The 15,585-nt window shown below is 40.6% G+C and overlaps 2 non-coding genes across 2 annotated transcripts; both read right to left on the bottom strand.

The window, feature by feature from the left end:
• Positions 1-2,092: 2,092 nt before the first annotated feature.
• LOC142654456 (U2 spliceosomal RNA) lies at positions 2,093-2,276 on the bottom strand. The gene has a single exon (XR_012849058.1). It is a non-coding gene; the product is annotated as a U2 spliceosomal RNA (small nuclear RNA).
• Positions 2,277-8,132: 5,856 nt separating this feature from the next.
• On the bottom strand, positions 8,133-8,330 carry LOC142654440 (U2 spliceosomal RNA). The gene has a single exon (XR_012849049.1). It is a non-coding gene; the product is annotated as a U2 spliceosomal RNA (small nuclear RNA).
• Between the last annotated feature and the right edge of the window lie 7,255 nt (positions 8,331-15,585).

Raw genomic sequence — 15,585 nt, 5'->3', positions numbered from 1 at the left:
TTGGGATCCCAAAGCAGTTCTTCAGCTTGATTCCTCCTCTTACGCTGGTGCAGTATCTCTGGAGGAAAGCCAACACATGAGACAGCTCCGTGAAAGGGTTGAAGAGGTGCAGGGTCACGGGCTTTTCATCCATCAGGAACAGCAGCAGAAGGGTGATGTCTCTCATCTCTGGCTCCGATTTCAGCTCTTTGCAGCGTTCAAAAACACTGAGGCATTCGTTTTGTGTCTCGAAAGAGACATCAAAAAGCCCTTGAGAGGTATTATCCTGCAAGCAGTAGATCTCCTGTGCTTTCAGGTTCAGCATCCTGAAAAGGACGTTCTGAACAAAGGTGCCAAGCTCATCTTCTAGTAGTAGTAAAAAGAAAATAAGTCGGCACTGCTGCAATGAATAGTCCTCCGGACGTTTGGCAGCTCACTGCCAAGGTAGCATACACACTGTTCCGTTGTGTGTCAAGGGAGGTGCTGGCTCAGCAAGGAAAGTTAATTTGTAACACAATGAATCAAGAAGGAAATAGAGCCTCACTCACCGTATTCAACGTTTTCAAATGCTTTATTTGCTCACAAAATGAAGTGGGGGGAGAGACGGAGTACACAGATTACAGGCAACAGCTGTTTCGCGTAGACACGCTTTCTCAAGCCTTCTGCTGAGAGCACACGCCTACACGCCCTTATATGCGTGAGTTTCGTGGGTTGTCATGGAAACATATAAACATAAAACACGGCACATGTTAAAAAAGACAGAAGTTATAAAAACACACCTAAATCATTGCGCTCATTGAGGCCAAGGTTACCTAGTGCGTTTGTTTTTATATCATATCTTCTAGTGCTATCTGACTTCACCAGAAACCGAATGGTGTTCCTCACTCCTTGAGGCTCCATACCTTCAGCTTGTTGATCCACTTCTGATCTTAGCCAAAAGGCCAAGAAGCGATAACCCCAAAGTGGCGCGCGTTGGCAGAGCCTGGCCAATACTGCTATTCACCCCTTGCAGCGATTCAGCCTACTCCTAGGCAGCTCCATGGGGCCCTGCCGGCTCACACACTCGAACAGCCAGGCACTCGGGACGTGAAAAAAGGCCGGAGAGGAAGCTAGACAGGATTTGCTTCTTTTGCTTGCACCACAATGCTGTGAAGGAATCTACATAAAAACTCTTTCCTGGCAACGCCCAAATGCCCTCCTGCCGTGCAGACAAACACTGGCAGCAGCAGCAAGTGCATGCCCACAGCCACCCCTTCTCCCTTCACACCTTCGATCACCTGCAATACAGTGCCTGCTTGCTGCAGACCAGCACTGCCTGGGCCCAGGCTTGTCTGTCTGAGGTCCCATTATGATGTCATAAAGCTTGCTCTCACTTCTTAGGGCCCCACTATGACACGCGCAAAGTTCCGTCAGAACCTTATATTAGACGTTGCTGCTCAGTCAGTCACTCAGTGTTGCCTAAGAGGGCAACACAGCAATATGTGCCCATGTTGTCTGCACAGCTAGCTGCCTCCAGGAGGCCACAAGAGGGAGACAGGGGACTTCTAAATGGCAATTAGGCATCCTCCTCAAACTTTACTGACACCTTCTTGTCCTCCCTCCTCCTCCTACAACCTCCATCCTTGCAGTTTGTTAATCTTCCAGGTAGGTAACATAGTAACAAATCCAAATTGGTGCTCTCTTTGTAGACGAGGGAGGGTTTGTTGCAACTTCAAATCTTCTTTCTAATGTAGGGAGGACAGCTCATTCCATCACATCCATTTAGTGCACACAGGTCCATTGTGGCGGGTGCAATGGCTGCTTGCTGTTCCCCCTACTACTCCACTCCACTATTCCACTACTTGACTGTGCTGCTGGCTGCATCAATCAGTGGCTGTGGGCTGGCTGATAGACTGACTGGCTGGCTCAGGTGCTGCTCTTTAACACAAGAGGTGGCAATGTATTCATCGTCATTTAATAAATTAGGTCATTATTACAAAACATGCATTGTATCAAGGCATTGTCCAACAGGCGTTCAAATAATGGGATTAAAGGAGAGATCCAATGTGCAAGAAACAAACATTGGCAAAAACAAAAAACTCTTTTCAAATCTGATTTTAGTCAATGCATAAGGAAAGGGTGCACCGGTCCTGGAGGTACTGCAATACCAGGTCAATGCGTGGAGTGGACAGAGCAAGCTCTATTTCAATCTCCCTGTTCTAAAAATCCATTTAATATATGGTCCCCAGATAGGGGACGTATCAGATATTAAACTGATTTTTTTTACTTATTTATTTTTCCCTCAGTTTAAAGACTCTTGTTATCCGAAACATCATTACATGCCACATGACTCATCAATAGAAAGAGCCCTTCAAAAAACATCCTTGGAAGTACAAGCCTGACAGGAAACAAAAAACCCTACCTTTTGAATAAAAAAAAAACGGTCAAGATTAAATTATAGCAGCCTACCCCATCTTGAGTTTCCATACCTCTTCCGCTTTATCTTCTCCAATTCTCTTCTTGTCGCATAAATAAACAGTAAAAGTCTGGATAAAAAGATTCTGCTGCATTGCTCAGGGGAAAGATTTTTTTTTAAAAATCAACAAATTCCTTACATCCCATAGCATTTCTTTAAAAATACTAAAAGCAATCCAGCATGTTCCAAAATCCATCTGCGTATTAAAATCTTGACCGACTAAAATCACTTGAAAAGTAAAACTACTAAAACCTGTAAGTGCCTTAAAAATCTTTTCCAGTATTCCAAAAACACTCCTAGCAAAAGGGCAGGTCCAAAAAATGTGCTGTATAGTCTCTATGCCTCCACAACTTTCTCTTGGGCAGACGTCACTCACTACTATTCCTCTACCATTTAAAAAAAGATCTAGTTGGGAGGCAACCATGCAGAGACAGCCATGCCACATCCGTTTGCCTATTTGACAAACCCAAAAATTTATAACACTGCCAAATTTTATCTGCTTGTACCAAATTGCAGAACGGAACATCACATACAATTTCATTCCTTTTAACATATGCTTTTATTTTCTTTTTCTCAGGTTCACCTAGGGAGCTCAAACCGTACTGATGAAAGGATCTAAGGATCACATAAAAACAGGGAACAATCAGGGATACTGGTCTCCTCAAATCCTTTTCACACCAGCCCCACTTGATAAAAAGCCATCCTGCTAAAAACCGACACATATCTGCAGTCCTGGAAAAGCACCTTACAGTTCTAAAAATTGTTAAAAAATAATGCATCTTCAAAAACAAATCAATATCGGGAAAGTCATATCCACCTTGTCTCGTATTCCTTGTTACCACAGTCCTCCTTATTTTCTCCATTTTTGATCCCTAGAAAAAAACGAATATTTCCTTGTAACTCTCCTTGTCCATAATTTTCCAGGCGGAAAGATGACTGCCGTATACAATAATAGTGGTAGAACAAAGGCCTTGATAATTTAAATTTTCCCTTTCAAAGATAAATTTCTCAATTTCCAGAAAGCTAGTTTTTTTTCCAATTTTTCTTCCACTTTTTCATAACTTTGCTTCCCTTTAAAATTTTCCTCAAAGATGACGCCCAACACCTTCACGTCGTTAACTTTTTTAACCCTATCCACCACCACATCCTCCTTCCTTCCATAATTACACAGTTGACACTTGGCCCAATTTACCGACATCCCGGTCACACAACAAAAAATCTGGACGTGCAAATTCACTCTAATATCTGCTTGGGAATTGCATACAAAAACTACATCGTCCATTTATCCCAGTGATTTTACACGTTTCCCATTGCTCCCAGGCACATGAAAACCATCCACACTCTTATCTTTTTGCACGTTTTTCAATAGAGCCTCAATAGCACAGATAAATAAAATCTGTGACAGCGGGCGCCCCTGTCTCACACCAGACAAAATTTTAAAAACTGGACCCACATGTCCATTAACCAACACCTGGCTATTTGCCCCCTTATAGAGGCCCTTAATTACTTTCAGCAAACTATCTGGCATACCTAGATGTGCCAATGCAGTAAATAAAAACCGGTGTGAGATTTTATCATAAGCTTTTTCAAAGTCTATAGCTTCAATCAATAAATAAGCGTCATTAAAATTCGTACAATAAATGTCTATTAAAAGCAATAAATTATCAGAAATCCTCCTCCCTGGCTCTGCACATGTTTGGTACTCATCTACCATTTTGCCAATCACCACAGATATTCTGTTGGCGATGATCTTCGCTACCATTTTGTAGTCCACATTCAGCAACGATATCAGGCGCCAGTTTTTAATCTCCCTTTCATCGTCTTTCTTATAGATAAGAGTAATCACTCCCTTCTTCATAGACTCAGATAAAATCCCAGTATTAAAAACATATCTCACCACCCGACATACTTCGCTACCAATAAAATGCCAACAAGCAGAATAAAATTCTGCAGGGAGGCCATCACTGCCAGGAGTTTTCCCTTTTGCCGTCCCTTCTACTGCTCCTCTAATCTCATCGTCCTGTACATCCTCCTTCAAAATTTCAGCCTCTTCTTTTGGAATATTATTTTTGTAAATATTACAATAATCATGAATTACTCGCTTTGCTTTCATTATTAAAAAGTGCTTCATAAAACCCACTAATACTCTCCACCATCTCATCATTTAATACTACTTAAAACAACCTTTGGGTTTAAAACACTTCTTAAAAAAAAAACGGGAACATTGCTCTTTTTCCTCGAGATGCTGTACCTTTGCATTGTAAACAATATTTTTCCCTTTTTCCATTAAATTCTCCTTCATTTCTCTCTTAACCTCCTTAATTTCTTCATCAACATCAATCCCCACCTGCTGAAATTTATACATAGCCGCCAATTTTAAAACAAGTACAGCATCTCTTTCCTTTTTTGCGCCTTTTTAAAACCAACAGACTTAAAATATTTAATAAATTTCACTTTCGCCCAGTCCCACCATAAAAGTACATTACTAAAAGCCTGTTGTCTGCGCACACAGAAAAAAACACCTTTGTAAAATCTATCACATCATCTTCTTTGAGCAAGTTCACATTTAGCTTTCACAGACCTTTACCAAATACTGTAGACTCCGTAATACTTATTTCAGCGCACAAATTTTATGATCTGAAAAAGGTGTCGTCACTTGGGTACACTGGGTCGCCTTAACCCCTTCAGATGCAAAAACATCGAAACGGGATCTACAGCGCCCACTATCGGCTATATAAGTAAATTTCTCATCTATATTCACCATCAGACCCACATCCGTATAACGCAAATCCTGCACAATTTGGTTCAGTATATTGGTGGTAATATCAATCTTTACGTCTGTGGAGCCTTCCCGGTCATTTGCAAAACGAATGCAACCGTAAAATCCCTACCCGGCATAAAAAACTTGAGACTCTAAAAACGATACTCGTGCTTGCTTTTTAGCTGGGGTATATACTTTGAAAACACAAATTCTCTGACCAAAAATCTCCAAGTTTAAAATGATAAAACACCCAGGTAAAACGATAATACAGTCTAAAATTCCAATACCTTCATTCTTATTTTCAGTGCGAGGGGACCAAAACGATTGTCCCCTCTTCCACTCACTCATGTGGGGATGACTTTATTGCACACTCCTGTAAACAAATTGTCTGCCTTTATGTTTTCCAAATAATCAAAAACAGCCGCCCGTCTGACTGCACCTTCCCCCACCACATGGTCCGGGCACTCAAAACGGTCATCCTCACTTAGGGAGAGCCCCACAGTGCCTATATCAAACAGGGATTCAAAATCTACCTCTGATTTTTTTAGCAACACTTGTAAAGGGTTTATGCAAAACACCATCATCTTTCTCAGCAGCCTCCATCTCTCCTCTGCTAGCAGCCGACGCCCTTTTTCCCCCCACCATTTTCTTACCTATCTGACTGAGACCTGTAGTACTAATAACAGTTTTTTCCCTCCTTTCTTTTGGAGCGCTCACCCCATCATCCCTTTTTTCCTTATACTTTGCAGCACTACTCCCTCCTTCTTGTCCTATACTTACTGCATCACTATCCCCACTCCTGGCAGCACCTCCAAAATTCCTACCTCCAGCAGCATCAGCATAGGACCTTGGTTTATTACCCTCCTTACAAAGCAAGCATTTTTTGGCCAAATGGTCAGCACCTCCACAAATATCACATGTATTTTTAACCTGGCAATCTTTAAACACGTTTTGCTGATCCACAGTGCCTACAGCACACACCAGTTTCAGGGCAATTCTCCTGCACATGCCCATATGTTTTGCATTTCCTACAAAAACAGATTTGTCCTTAATAAAAGAAAAACCCTCTCTCCCCTCCTATAGAAAATGAAGATGGTATACACCTTATCCCATTCAAAGCGCTTACATCCAGAGTGAGCCTGACCAGATATTTCCTCTTGCTGTTCAGGTATCCATGTCTATTCCTACAGCGTTCAACAAAAATCCCCTCATCACAGTATCTTTTCAAAAAAGCAGATACGACTTGATCCGAAACTTTGGGGTTATAGATATGTACGATCACAGTTGTTTTTTTCTTCATAAATAATGGGTCAATAGATACTTTCCTGATCGTGTCCGTCTTCCCTTCTTCCTTCATCATCATCAAGTCCATATACACTCGCTGGCATAAACTTGCAGAAGAAAGAGTAACATCATAAATCCCCTGCTTTTGAAAATCTTGTAACCCCAATACATCTTTTACCTGTAGGTACTCCAGTTTCTTCAAAACGTCCAAAACGATGTTGTCCAATCCCATGTCCTTTCGATTTTCGGTACCGACGTAAAGTCGTACAGTGTCCTTGAGTCCACGAGACATTTTTCAGGCTAACAAAATTCACCAACCCACGATCGCAGCTCAAAATATCCAAGGGCCCCCCGCAAGTAGGACCCTGATCATTCCTTCCAAAGCAAACCAGCAGCAGTCCCCCACCACTGATCTTTGCCAAAAGGCCGAGAAGCGATAATCTGAAAGTGGCATGTGTTGGCAAAGCCTGGCCAATACTGCTGTTCACCCCTTGCAGTGATTCAGCCTACTCCTAGGCACCTCCGTGGGGCCCTGCCGGCTCACACACTCACACAAGCAGCTAGGCAGGCGGGAGGTGAATAAAGGCCGGAGAGGAAGCTAGACAGGATTTGGTTCTTTTGCTTGCACCACAATGAAGTGCAGAAAGCGGAGGAATCTACATAAAAACGCCTTCCTGGCAACGCCCAAATGCCCTCCTGCCGTGCAGACAAACGCTAGCAGCTGCAAGTGCATGCCCAAAGCCACCCCTTCTCCCTTCACGCCTTCGATCACCTGCAATACAGTGCCTGCTGACCAACACTGCCTGGGCCCAGGCTTGTCTGTCTGAGGTCCCATTTTGATGTCATAAGGCTTGCTCTCTCTGCTGTGGGCCCCACTATGACACGCACAAAGTTCCGTCAGAACCTTATATTAAACGTTGCTGCTCAGTCAGTCACTCAGTGTTGCCTTGGAGGGCAACACAGCAACATGTGCCCATGTTGCCTGCACAGCTAGCTGCCTCCAGGAGGCCACAAGAGGGAGACAGGGGACTGCTAAATGGCAAATAGGCATCATCCCCAAACTTTACTGACAACTTCTTCTCCTTCCTCCTCCTCCTACAACCTCCATCCTTTCACAGTTTGTTATAATTCCAGGTAACATAGTAACAAATCCAAATTGGTGATGTCTTTGTAGGCGAGGGAGGGTTTGTTGCAACTTCAAATCTTACTACTTTCAAATGTAGGGAGGAGAGCTCATTCCATCACATCCATCTAGTTCACACAGGTCCATTGTGGCGGGTGCAATGGCTGCTTGCTGTTCCTATACTCAACTCCACTATTTCACTATTCCACTACTTGACTGAGTGACTGGCTTGCTCAGGTGCAGCTCTTGAACTTACCTAGGAGGAGGGAGAGAGGAAAAGGAAGGTGAATGAGCTGTTCCAAATTGAAATGCAGGAAACACAGAAACAGACACAACACACCCAACACAAGAGGTGGCAATCTATTCATCAAGTCATTTAATAAATTAGGTCATTATCACATATTACAAAACATGCTTTGTATCAAGGCATTGTACAACAGGCTTTAAAATAATGGGATTAATCTGAAAGAAACAAACTATGGCAAAAGCAAAAAGCACTTTTCACATCTGATTTTAGTCACTGGTTTAGGAAAGGGTGCATCGGTCCTGGAGATACTGCAATACCAGGTCAATGCGTGGAATGGACAGAGCAAGCTCTATTTCCATCTCCCTGTTCTAAAAATCCATTTAATATATGGTCCCCAGATAGGGTATGTATCAGATATTAAACTGATAAGAAGAGATTGTTTTTTCAGTTGGCTACCCCCTCGCGGGGGTGTCAATGATTTATTGATAAAAAATTAAATTTTACAATAAATTACATTACAATTAAATGATCATTTTCACATTGTAACAATAGTAAAATCAAATTACATTAAAATTTATAGGGGGACATGGCGGCAAATATTTATTTATTGGAGTTCCAGTCAGTCACAAACCATCTATTTAGAAGGGTGGCATTTGCTTTCCTGTCAATTAAATAATATAAATACATTTCACTAAAACATAGACCTAAAACATCATCCGTTGTTAAAACGTCGTGTTTAAAAAGGATGCTCCTGGCCTTCCAAAGAGCTTCTTTGGCGCAATTCATTGTCTTCCATGCTATTGTCTTCTGATTCGCGGTCGGGCATCCAAATTGTCCATATAAAATATCCTCATAACATAAGTCCTTCAGGTCTGCCATCTTTTCCATAAGAGGGAATATTCTTTTCCAAAAATGTTGCACTAAATAACATGTCCAAAGTATATGACGCACTGTCTCCTCAGCCTGGCAGCCTTCCCTCGGGCAGATGGCAGACCTCGCGAATCTTCTTCTGTATTGGAATGCCCGGCATGGAAGACATTGATGAATGCAGCTCCAGGCCAGGTCCTTCTGTGTATTAGAGATAAAATATATTAGACACTTTCCAGATAAAACCACAGCGTTTCTCATTAAAATTGTCTATTGTGCTGACCGTATCCTCTCTTTTTAGGTCTATTATCAGCTTCTTACTGTTTTTAAGATCATCAATATTTTTCCTTTTTAAATTAAATAAAGCCACTATTTTTTCTAAAATTACGTATTGTGGGGGTAAATTAAAAGCATAAGGTGAGGTTAAAATAATCTGGAACCACCCACACCTTCGCATAAAAAACCCTGTATTATAACGTAAATAAAACGACCAATAGTGCTCTTTAAAAAGGGAATTAAAACAGAAGCTAAAAATTTTTAGTAAAAGAAACCTATTAAAATCTGGAAAGTCTTTGCCACCCTTTGGTTTGGACTTCATCACAATTCCTCTTTTTAATTTCTCCATTCTGGAACTCCAAAAGAAAGTAAAACAAGCTTTGGTTATTTTTCTCAGTAAAACCGTGGGAGGAGGGAAAACCATACTCCGCTATAAAAGCAGGGGTAAAATAACAATTTTATTAATTAAAATGTTTCCCTCCATCGTAAGCTTCCTCATATTCCACATACATATCTTCTTGTTTACTTTCTGCGCCACCATGTCCCAACTGATAAAACCATTGTCGTACTCATTGAAGGAGACCCCTAAAATTTTAATATTATCCGACACAGGAACTGGTATGTCACTAAAAACCATGCTTCGTATGCTTAAAATACTACTCTTGCTAAAGTTTATCTTAAACCCGGAAGCACAGCAATAAAACTCTTTGCTTGAGGGCTTCCTGAAGCGACCGGGTGTCCCTGCATAAAACCGCCACATCATCCATGTACCCCACTGCTTTAGCCTCTATGCCGCCTCCCCCTGGCAGGGAGACTCCACGTATTTGTTTGTCTCGGCGAATTGCGCATAATAGAGGCTCTAACGCACATATAAAAAGCAGTGGGGACAAGGGACACCCCTGCTTCACCCCAGAGTTTAAAAATACGTCCTGTGTCTTAAAACCATTTACTAAAATCTTGTTGGTAAAATTCTTATAAAAGGCTTTGATGGATAATAAAAATCCTGCAGGTATACCCATACGCTCTAAAACCTTAAAAAGATAAAAGTGAGAGACACGGTCAAAAGCTTTTTCAAAGTCTATTGATAAAATTGCTAAATTGTTCTTCCTAGACCTCGTGTCCTCAATCACGTCTTTAATAAGGTTAAGATTATCCCAGATGCTGCGGCCTGGCACCTCACATACCTGGTTGGAATGTATTATGTGGGGTATTATGGCTTTCAACCGGTTAGCGCATAATTTTGCCATAATCTTATTGTCGCTGTTTAGGAGGGTTATTGGTCTCCAGTTCTTTAACCGCTTCCCGACCGCCCACTGTATATTCACGTCGGCACTTGCTGGGCTCTGTGCAGTGCCGACGTGAATTCACGGTGGGTGTTAAAAGCACGATCCGGGTGTCTCAGAGTAGCGCTGACACCCGGATCGCGCTGTTATCACCTACCTCTGTTCCTGGAGATATGATCGGGACCTGATTAGTTCAGGTCCCGGTCATGTGATCGCAGGGAAAGTGTGTTGTAGCAACGAACTGGAAAGTTTGTTGCTACAACAAACTTTCCCGGGGACCGATTGCTGGTGCTGCAGTCGGTTATAAGGCAGAACCGGGGGCCATATAACAGCCCCCGGGTCTGCCATGCACAGCAGCCTATGAGAACCAGCCGGATGCTGGTTCTCATAAGCTTCCTGTCAGTGTGACTCTCAGCGTCACACTGACAGTTTATAATATGTTACACTACCTAGGTAGTGTAATGTATTATAGTAGCGATCAGTGCTGCCAGGCTTCAAGTAAAACAAGTAAAAAATAAAGTAATAAAAAAGTTTTATAAAAGTTTTATAAAAGTGTAAAAACAAGTTATAAAAGTTACAAAAATAAATAATGCTTTTTTTCCTATAATAAGTCTTTTATTATAGGAAAAAAATGAAAATGTTAAAAAAAGTACACATATTTGGTATCACCGCGTTCGTAACGACCCAACCTATAAAACTATAATATTATTTTTCCCGCACGGTGAACACCGCAAAAAAAATAATTAAAAACAATGTCAGAATCACTTTTTTTTGGTCATCAACCCTCCCAAAATATAGAATAAAAAGTGATCAAAAAGTCGCATGTACCCCAAAATAATACCAATAAAAACTACATCCCGTCCCGCAAAAAACAAGCCCTTACACCGCTTTTTTGACGGAAAAATATAAAATTATGGCTCTCAGAATATGGTGACACAGAAAATAAATAATTTTATCAAAGTGATTTTATTGCGCAATCGCCACAAAACATAAAAAACCTATATACATATGGTATCGCCGTAATCGTACCGACCCGCAGAATAAAGTAAAATGTCATTTATACCGCACGGTGAATACTGTAAAAAAAAAAAAAAATACAAAAAACATTGTCAGAATTTATGTTTCTTTGTCACTTTGCTTCCAAAAAAATCTAATAAAAAGTGATAAAAAAAAATCACATATACCCTAAAATGATACTAATGAAAAGTACAGATTGTCCCGCAACAAATAAGCCCTCACACAGCTCCGTTGGAGAAAAAATAAAAAAGTTCTGGCTCTCAGAATATGGCGATGCAAAATGTGCAGTGTTCCAAAAGCGGATAGGATCAGGCGCCATTTATCAGTGTGACACAGGCCACATATCTGCGAATTATTATTTATGTACCCCATTATTATGCCCTGATGTACCCCGCACAGCTTACATATACCCCCACATCATAACTGAAATACGAGCAAAACCCCAAACAGAACAGTTAACAAGCAAAATCTGCGCTCCAAAAGCCAAATGGTGTTCCCTCCCTTCTGAGCCCCACAGCGTGCCCAAACACCAGCTTACGTCCACATATATGACATTTTATATCCGGGAGAACCCGCTCAACATTGTATGAGGTATTTGTCTTCAGTGGCACAAACTGGGCACAATATATTGTGCATTAAAATGGCATATCAGTGGAAAATTTTAATTTTCACTTTGCACCATCCGCTGCCCATTAACGCCTTGGCGCACCACGACTTAATAGAATGTCGTGGTGCAAGGGGTTATATATGGAGCGGAATCACGCGCTGCGCCCGCTCCATATTCTGCAGCTGTCAGCTGTGTATTACAGCTGACACCCGGGACTAACGGACAGGAACAGCGATCGCGCTGTTACAGGAGCCTGTAAAATGAAATTATACTGCAATACATTAGTATTGCAGTGTATTGTACCAGCGACCTAATGATCGCTCGTTCCAGTCCCCTAAAGGGACTTTTGGGAGGTTTCCACTGTTTTGGTACCTCAGGGGCTTTGCATATGCGACATGACACCCGAAAACCAGTCCAGCTAAATTTGAGCTCCAAAAGCCAAATATTGTTCCTTCCCTCCTGAGTCCTGCCGTGTGTCCAAACAGCAGTTTATTACCACATATGGCATATTGCTGTAATCAGGACAAATTGCTTTACAAATTTTGGGGTAATTTTTCTCCTTTATTCATTGTAAAAATTAAACATTTCTATGTTTTTTCAGAAAAAAGTAGATTTTCATTTTCACAGCCTAATTCCACTTAATTCAGCAAAAAAACTGTGGGGTCAAAATGCTAACTATACCCCTAGAACAATTCCTTGAGGGGTGTAGTCTTCAAAATGGGGTCAGTTTTGGGGGGATTCCACTGTTTTGCTTACTCCAGGGCGTTGCAAACGCGACATGGCACTGAAAACCAATCCAGCAAAATCTGCGCTTCAAAATCCAAATGGCGCTCCTTCCCTTCTGAGCTCTGCTGTGGGTCCAAACAGCAGTTTAGTACCACATATGGGGTATTGGCGTAATTGGGAGAAGTAGCTTTACAAGTTCTGGGGTGCTTTTTAATCTTTATTCCTTGCAAATATTATTTTTTTTAAATATTTTTTCAGAAAAAAAGTAGATTTTCACTTTCACAGACAAACTCCAATAAATATAACAGAAGACCTGTGGGGTCAAGATGCTAACTGTACCCCTAGATAAATTCCTTGAGGTGTGTAGTTTCCAAAACCGTCTCACTTTTGGGGGATTTCCACTGTTTTGGTACCACAAGACCTCTTCAAACCTGACATGGTGCCTAAAATATATTCTAAAAAAAGGAGGCCCCAAAATCCACTAGGTGCTACTTTGCTTCTGAGGCCTGTGTTTCAGTCGATTATCACACTAGAGCCACGTGTGGGATATTTCTAAAAACTGCAGAATCTGGGCAATAAATATTGAGTTGCATTTCTCGGGTAAAACCTTCTGTGTTACAGAATTTTTTTTATTACAAATGAATTTCAGCAAAAAAAATAAAATTTGTAAATTTCACCTCTACTTTGCTTTAATTCCTGTGAAGCGCCTAATGGGTTAAGAAACTTTCTGAATGCTATTTTTAATACTTTGAGGGGTGCAGTTTTTAATATGGGGTGATTTATGGGGTCTATCTAGTACATAAGGCCCTCAAAGCCACTTCAGAACTGAACTGGTCCCTGTAAAAATAGCCTTTTGAAATTTTCTTGAAAATGTGAGAAATTGCTGCTAAAGTTCTAAACGTTGTAACGTCCTAGAAAAATAAAATAATGTTCAAAAAACTATGCAAATATAAAGTAGACATATGGAATATATAAAATAGTAACAATTTTGTGTGGTATTACTATCTGTTTTACAAGCAGATACATTTAAAATGAGAAAAATCATAATTTTTGCAAATTTTCTCTAAATTTTGGTATTTTTTACAAATAAGCAATGAATTTATTGACCAAATTTTTCCACTAACATAAAGTACAATATGTCACGAGAAAACAATATCAGAATCGCTTGGATAGGCAAAAGCATTCCAGAGTTATTAACACATAAATTGACACATGTCAGATTTGAGAAAATGGGGCTGGTCATGAAGGTCAAAATGAGCTCAGTCTTGAAAGGGTTAAAACTGCGATGTCACCCGTCTTGTATAATAGGGAGACCTCATCCTTCTGCCAGGACTTAAACAGCATCTTGGATTTAAAAACATCCGTGTATAGTAAAAACAAATCTTTTAAAAGATCATAAAATTTTACATAAAACTCACTGGGTATACCGTCCGGACCAGGAACTTTACCTGCTTTAAAACTTTTTACTGTTTCTAAAATCTCCTGCTCCATCAGGTCCTGCAATAAATAATTCTGGGAGACAGGGTCTAAAACAGTGGTAATCTCCTACAGTCAGTCACGCATAAAATCACGATCCACAGTCTTAACATTAAAAAGGTCAGTATAAAACTCATGAACTTTACTTAAAAGACCCTGTACATCCGACACACCTTCAATATTTTTGATGACAGCCCTTTTATTGTTGTTTTTTTTTAAAAAGTACCTGGAGCAGGTCTCTTTCTCCTCTATGTTTTGTATTTTTGAACGGAATATTATTTCTTCACCTTTCTGGTCCAGGCACTGGGCTATCTCTTTCTTCAGGTCGGTGATGTCGGTTTGCACTTCTATTTCATTGTCTCGCATTTTGTACAGGGTCTGCAGACGGGTGTTTAGAGTATTAAAAACAGCATATTTTATTTTGGCTTTCGCCACACTTTTTTTTAATAAAAAAATCCTTTATTTTATTTTTCATCTTCTCCCACCATACACTGATGGGAGCCCTCTTGTCTCTCACCCGCCTGTTCTTCTTGTAAAATCAGTTAAAATCTGTGGATCCTCTAAAAGGGAAACATTCATCTTCCAGGACTTCTTACAAATAATATTATTAAGATCAAGCTTCACATAAAAAGATAAAAGCCTATGATCTGAAAACACGTTGGTTAAAACTTCACATTTAAAAGGCAGTAGATATTCATTACATAAAATAAAATCTATCCTGGAGCTACAGGTGGCGTTGCTCCAGGTAACGTCGGCTTCCTCTTGACTGCTCCTGTTACACTCTTTGTAAACATCTTTTAACTTAAAATCATCCACCATGTCTTTGAGCAGTCCAGAGGTCTTGTCATAATTTCTAGGATACAGTTAAAATCACCTGCGAGGATAAAAGACTCAGTTGTATTAATAAAAAGAGGTAAAACTTCTAGCATCTCTGCTCTCTCATTTTTATCAGGTGAGCCGTAAAAATTTAAAAACTGCCATTTGACTCTGTCAATAAAAGCCTTAACCAATAAAATACGTCCTGGTAAGATTTCTTGAATAAAATCAATTAAAACGTTTCCCTTAAAAGAATGGCGACCCCTGCTGATCTGGACTCATTTGATCCAGACCAGACGGATGGACCATATTTCCAATCCTCCTTATATTTGTTGTACTTGATCGTATGAGGAATACCGCACTCCTGCAGGAAAAAAACAGAGGCTGCCAGGCAAGATAAAAAACTAAAGAGAGCTACCCTTCTTACTTTGGACTTGGCGCCCCTCATGTTGAGGGAGATTCCCTTTAGTGTGGAGATTTTAAAAGCAAGTCTTGATTTTAAAATAATAAATAAATAGTAGCGGTTTTGTTTTAAAATCAGACATTTTCTCCACCAGCAATACCAAACATCTCGCTTGGACTAAGATACCCGCCCCCGTCCGAATCATTCGTCAGGCGGGAAAACGAAGGAGAGGAACTGCCTTAGCTGAGGGTAACGCCAGCAACCA

This window comes from Rhinoderma darwinii, chromosome 5 (assembly GCF_050947455.1).
Source record: "Rhinoderma darwinii isolate aRhiDar2 chromosome 5, aRhiDar2.hap1, whole genome shotgun sequence".
Lineage (NCBI taxonomy): Eukaryota > Metazoa > Chordata > Amphibia > Anura > Rhinodermatidae > Rhinoderma > Rhinoderma darwinii.
Note: the sequence above shows the minus strand (reverse complement) of the source record. Positions and strands in the feature narration are given on the sequence as shown.